This window comes from Triticum aestivum, chromosome 4D (genome assembly GCF_018294505.1).
Source record: "Triticum aestivum cultivar Chinese Spring chromosome 4D, IWGSC CS RefSeq v2.1, whole genome shotgun sequence".
Lineage (NCBI taxonomy): Eukaryota > Viridiplantae > Streptophyta > Magnoliopsida > Poales > Poaceae > Triticum > Triticum aestivum.
Window position 1 is genome coordinate 164,852,087 of NC_057805.1, and position 7,003 is coordinate 164,859,089.

A 7,003-nucleotide genomic window follows, 5' to 3' on the forward strand; every position below is an offset into this window, starting at 1 on the left:
CCTTCAAGAACTCAAATCCACCGTGCGCTGGCCCCACGGTGGGCGCCAACTGTCGTGGAATTGTCACGGCAGATGTCCTCGAGCTAGGACTTAGTCGCGGAGCCATCGCTACTAGGAAGCTTGAAGGGGTTAAGCGGGACAAGGAACACGAGGGTTTATACTGGTTCGGCCCCTTACGGTGAAGGTAAAGCCTACGTCCAGTTTGCGGTGGTATTGATTAGGGTTTCGATGACCAGGGAGCTCAACTGCTATGCCTGGATCTCGACGAGATTGTTCTTGTCCCTAAACCGCCGCCGGGTCGTCCCTTTATATAGGGAGGCTGACGCCCTGCAGCTCTCAGAGTCCCGGCCGGCTCATAAGAGTGTCCGGCTCGGACTCTTAACTATTCTTGCCTTACACTACAAGTTCTACCATAATAATGATGGTAACTACGGGCCTTAAGCCATATCCGGGTCTTAAGCCCATCTTCGGCCCACCGTCTTTAAGCTTGGCGTCGGGCTTCTGGCAATGACCATTAGAGTAACCCGGCCCCTCCTGGCGGGTGACTCTAAGGTCTATATCCTCAACAGCCACCTTGGGGAAACTCGAGGATTGGTTTCAGCTGTACGTAGTGTTCATCCGGTGTGCCCTGAGAACGAGTTATGTGCAGCTCCTATCGGGATTTGTCGGCACATTCGGGCGGCTTTGCTGGTCTTGTTTTACCATTGTCGAAATGTCTTGTAAACCGGGATTCCGAGACTGATCGGGTTTTTCCGGGAGAAGGTTTATCCTTCGTTGACCGTGAGAGCTTATGATGGGCTAAGTTGGGACACCCCTGCAGGGTATTATCTTTCGAAAGCCCTGCCCGCGGTTATGAGGCAGATGGTAATTTGTTAATGTCCGGTTGTAGAGAACTTGTCACTTGACCCCATTTAAAATACATCAACCGTGTGTGTAGCCGTGATGGTCTCTTCTCGGCGGAGTCCGGGAAGTGAACACGGTCTGAGTTATGTATGACGTAAGTAGGAGTTCAGGATCACTTCTTGGTCATTGCTAGATGACGACCGTTCCGTTGCTTCTCTTCTCGCTCTCTCTTGTGTATGGTAGCCACCATATATGCTTATTGCCGCTGCAGCTCCACCTTATTACACCTTCCTTTCCTATAAGCTTAAATAGTCTTGATCTCGCGGGTGTGAGATTGCTGAGTCCTCGTGACTCACAGATTCTACCAAAACAGTTGCAGGTGCCGACGATGCCAGTGGAGATGATGGGGTCGATCTCAAGTGGGAGTTCGACGAGGAACGTGGCCGTTACTATGTGTCTTTTCCTGATGATCAGTAGTGGAGCCCAGTTGGGACGATCGGGGATCTAGCATTTGGGGTTGTCTTATTTTCATCTGGATTTTGGCCGTAGTTGGTCTATATGTTTGTATTTTGGATGATGTATGAATTATATTTATGTATTGTGTGAAGTGGCGATTGTAAGCCAACTCTTTATCCCATTCTTGTTCATTACATGGGATTGTGTGAAGATGACCCTTTTTGCGACAAAACCACTATGCGGTTATGCCTCTAAGTCGTGCCTCGACACATGGGAGATATAGCCGCATCATGGGCGTTACAAATTAGGTTCCATTGTACTCTAACTTTTTTTCTTAAGTTATTAAATGAGCTCAGTGACTTCAAAAAGTTGTACAAAAGCCTTGTTTGAGCCTTTCCGGCGTCGCTGAATGTGGGTTGAGTAGCCATTGTAAAGTTGTACTGTACTACACAGGCCTTTTTTTGAACATCAGCAATGCAACTGGGCCAACGGTAGTACACAATATCCGGGTCAACTTGTTATTCTCCGCCCCGCTGGGCTGCAAATCTTTCCTAGGAGGGATGCATTAGGCTTAACAAGAAAATGGTCTTTAAGAAATAATAAATGGGATGTAATTGTAAAAACCGGGTAGTAACTATAAAAAATGCACCAAACACGTAATTAGTTTAAAAATATATTATTATTGCAATTTGAAAATTTTAATTTCATTACTTGTTGCACGCGCAATATTTCATTGGATTTTTACGTAATACAAATTTATTTTGAAACTATATTCAATCTGACTAGAAATTTCATGATAAAAATATTTCGCATCCCATCAAAATGTGGGGAATTTTATTGAATTATGTTTTGAGCGGTTGGTTGAAATTATTAATCGTTGTCCTAGCTAGAAAATGGGATGTACTTTTAACAAACTGTAAATGGGTTGTAGGAAATTCCATTAGAATTCAAAAATGGGTTGTACATTCCTACAAATCGCAAATGGGCTATATGTTCTTTGCCACACACTTGTGGGCCTACTAAGTTGACGTGTCCCCTAAAAAAACTAAGTTGACGCGTATGCAAAGCTTTGTCAACTTATAGTCAACACACGGTTCTAGCAGAAGTGGCCGTTGGATGTCCATCCAACAGATGTCATGCTTCTTCTTCAATCCCGGAAATTCTTGCTTTAGCCACCCAAAAAATGATTCCTCCCCCTGACATTTGGGGTGCACCCTTTCGGAGGCTGACATGTGGGCCTACTAAGTTGACGCGTACCAAGGGCTTTGTCAACTTAGTCAATATAAACAATTCTAGCTACATTGACCATATGATGTCCATCCAACGGCCATCATGCTTCTTCAACCTTTGGTCTTCTTGCTCCAACCGCCCAAACTAGCGCCCGTCGTGCCGCCTGCTCCTGCCTCCCGTGTCCGGCTGTGCTGCCACCGCTGGCCATGCCATCCCTCTATACTCACCCACACCTCTTGTTATTCTCTGGTGACGGCGGCCTCACACCGCAGCCGAAGCAGCCAACCCATGTACTCCCCTCCGCGTGGGCATCCACTACCGCGTCTTCCCCACCTCCGCGTTGTTCCCTTCCTAGGCCTCGCCGTCTTCCATGCCTTGGTGCACTCGGTGCAGCGTGGTCAACATGGTCAACGAAGGACAGCCATTGGAAGAGGACTTTAGGCGGTGAGGCTGACTGCTGGACCCACTAGCTGCATCTTCGAAGACAAGGAAGTGCCTCCTTATTACTTGCAAAATAAAAATGATTCCTCCACCTGAAAGCTGGGACCGTGCAGCTATATCTTCGCATGCAAGGAAGTGCGTCCTTATCCTCCCTGACCGTTGGGACCCACCCGGTCAAAGCATACATAGTGTTGTCTGTCTGGTCGCGAACATGTACGTACATACTGGTCGATCGGTCTCTCTACAAGTATGAACGATGGCCGAGTAAGTAGCGGCACGTGTCGTTGTAGAGCACCCGACATAGCAGTTCACGCAGTCCCGTCTAAGTCCTGTTCATTTATGTATAGTCACAAGGTAAAAATACGGCCACGAACGTACATGCGGGCGGGGTCTCGAGTGCGTACTCGCGACGGACGGCCAAGACTTGTGTACATGAAGAGGCAATGGACGGCAGCAACGGTGTCCTATTCATCGGGCAGCGAACCGGCTGGGTTGGAACAGAGAAACAACGTCCTATTCATCGGGAGGCAACCGACTGGGTCGGAATGTGTCCTGTTCAATGGGAGCCAAACCGGCTTGGACGGAACTGCCGAAACGGGGTCTGGCGTACCGTAGAACGGAGGAAACGGCCTTCTGTTTGACCGGCCATGGTCAAAACGGTATCCTGTTCATCGGGAGGGGTCTGGCATACCGCAAAATGGAGGAAACGGACTTGTGTTCGAGTGCCTACAGTCGAAATGGGGTCCTGTTGATCGGGAGGGGTGTGGCGTACCGCAAAATGGAGGAAATGGACTTGTGTTGGAGCACCTACGGTGGAAACAGGGTCCTGATCATCCACCGTCTACCGCCTCGCTCCAGCCTCCACGGGATATTGTTCATCCACCGTCGAACTCCTCCACCCTCCACGGGGCTATTGTTCATCCACGGCTACTGTTCATCCAGCCTCCACCAGCTGCTGTTCATAGAGCCTCCATAGGGTCCTATTCATCCACCGCCAACCGACTGGGGTGCGGCGGCCTCCTCGGGGTCCTGTTCATCCAGCGGCAACGGCCTACTACCACGGGGTCCTGTTCATCCAACCCCCACCGGGAACTGTTCATCCACAGCCAACCAACCGGCTCGACTCACCACGTCTCGACTCGTTCTACGTACAACGCGCACGGTAGCAATAGTAACTATTCATCGAGAGGCAACCCAACACCGGCTCGATCGGCTTCGGTAAGCAGCAGAAGTGATCGCTCGGGTTCAGTAAGCAGCAGCAGCGAAGGAATTGCTCGGGTTCAGTCAGCAACAAGTGAATCGCTCGAGTTCAGTTAACAGCTAAGGGATCGATCGCTCGGGTTCAGTAACGTGCGATCGCTCCGGGTTCAGTTAGCCAATGCCTCGCACACACGCACGTACGCGAGAGAAACCCGCAAACCACAGTGCATCGCTCGGCCACAATCGACCACCCATCGTAACTGGGAACTCTGTGATATTTCCTCTCCCTCGCTTCTACCACGATTTTTTCCGTCATGGACGGCCCAGAGAATGTCATACAGCTGCGTCTCTGGCCCGCCCAGGACGAAAAGCCCATTTTCTGTCATGATCTTTTGTCATAAAAGTAGGATCCCACCACATCTATGATGATACCGGGTTTTGTAACAATTATCATCATAGAAGTGTCATAAGCATGACAGAAATAATTTCATTCGGCCCAAAATGTCACGGATGTGTCTTTTTTTGTAGTGATCACACTGGCGATTTACCTAGGTTCGGGCCACCACGAGACGTAAAACCCAACTCCTGGTTTGGTGGATTGATGGTGGATTGTGGTGGAAATGCGGCGTTCTAGCTCGGCAGGGTTGCCTCGGACGAGAGCCGCTATGCGCGTACGAGTGTACAAGGGTCCGAATCCTTTCTATGGTTGCCATGAAGGGGTCACCATAGTGGCAAATCAGTCATTATGCACTGAATAGATAGCAAACAGTGCTATCATACCTAACTCTGCAGACAGGACAGAGTGCATTAAATGCGTTGCTTAGTGTCACATCACGGCATGCCCGGCAAGCCTTGCCGGGCAGTTTGACCAGCTTCTCACCTGCCTGCTTGACATGTCTCTGGACGGGTGTCATTTGGAGGTGATTTCCATAGGATGTGGCAGCCATGTGGCAAGAAGCAGCCACTTAGTCACTTGGGGGCTTGACACCGTACCGACCGATGACTTGCATTGCTGTGAGGTGGAGCGGTGAACCCTTGGTGGGGAGGTTTGCCGTCACAGGGCCCGGTAGGCCTGTCGGGGTGGTCTTGAAGTTTGTCTTATGGGTAACCTGTACCTTGTCAGGCTTGCCTGCCCGGCAAGGAAGGTTTTCCCTTAGTGATATCTTGCTTCCTTTGGCTAGTCTTGGTCTTCTTGATCTGCACTCTAATTCCTCAAAGAGCTGATCTTTCTTGCTTGGTCTGATCTTGGATGTGGAAATCTTGCTCTTAGGCATGTGCACAGTCTAGGAAACAGACCTAGGGTTTTTTTTTGCACTGACAAATAGAAAGAATCGATGGGGCCAAGTTGGAGTTTAGGATTTTGGCATATTTGGATGGAGAAAGTGGCTGAGGGTTTTGGAGCAATGTCACTAAGCATTTGAGCAAGCAAGCCATTAAGCAACACCTCATCCCCTTTTAATAGTATTGGCTTTACTATGGACTTGATGTGATCTTGGATCACTAAAATAAAGATGCAGAGTCTTGAGCCTTTGCCAATATTTGACCTTAGCATTTTGAGGGGTCCACATTTGTAGTCCATGCCATGCCACTCATTGAACTTCCTGAAATATTTATCTTGAATGGATATTAGTTCAGTGAGCTATATGTTGTTATGAATTACCAAAACCACCCAAGGATTAGTTAGACTTTCAATCCCCCCTTTTTGGTAATTGATGACAACATATAGATCAAAGCTTCGACAAATGATAAAATGAATGAAATACATCATCGTGTTGACAAGTATGTTATATAAGCAAGAGCTCCCCCTAAATTTGTGCATTATTTAAAATTTCCGTTTGAATGCAAATGCACAATCGATTAGGATCAGGGGTCACTCTTCCATGTCACATACATCTTGGTGGAGCGCACAAAATGATAAGAGTGAAATAACATGCACGCATCACCAAATACATAAGTGAATGATCATACACAAGTAATCATAGAGATAGGTATTTAAGTGAATGATCATACTATGCTTAATATCACACATTAAGCATAGTATGATCAAACACACAACCACACAAAGTATCTCACGAGCATAAAACAATAAGTGGCACAAACCAAACGGACAAAGTAGAAACTGGCAATACAAACCAACAAGCGAAAGAACGGGATACACTCTCTCTCGAAGCCTATGATCTGTACACTTTCTCTCCCTCTAGAAACAAGTTACCAAAAAGCTTGAAAATGTATAGTGCCATACGACACTGTAGGCACGATCTTCGGGAACTCCTGAAGGGGTCTTCTGGCTTGTTGTTGCGGTTGCGTAGATGGCATTGAGAGAACTGCTTCTGCGAATGCCTCGGTTGATGTCTGTTGAGCCGGTGGAGTTGACACTGGGGGTGGCACTGTGGTGGTGGCGGCAGGTGCAGAGTGAGTAGGCCTCGTGTCTGCAACTAGCACAGCTAAAGATCTTGGTGCCCTTGGCACAGCCTGATATGTCTCAGTGGTAGTGTGCTCATTGCCATCTTCAGCATCATCTCTCAGCTTGTCCACAATAGATTGTATCTCAGTGACCTTGACATCAAGATTATACATTTTGTCTTCAACTATCTGCTCTAGGCTCTCCTCGTTCTTGGCTAAGTTGGCCAGACATTGCTCAATCCTCAGTTTCTAGCATATTTGTCAACTGGTCTTGCTTTGATTTGAGATTTACTATTGAAGCATGGGGTGCACTAGCTGCCTTTGCTTCTTTTGCTACTTTTGCTGCCTCTGCCTTCTCTTGGGACTCAACTGATTTTGGATGTGAAGCATTCATCACCACTTCATTATCTTCAAACTCTGGTCGAAGAGG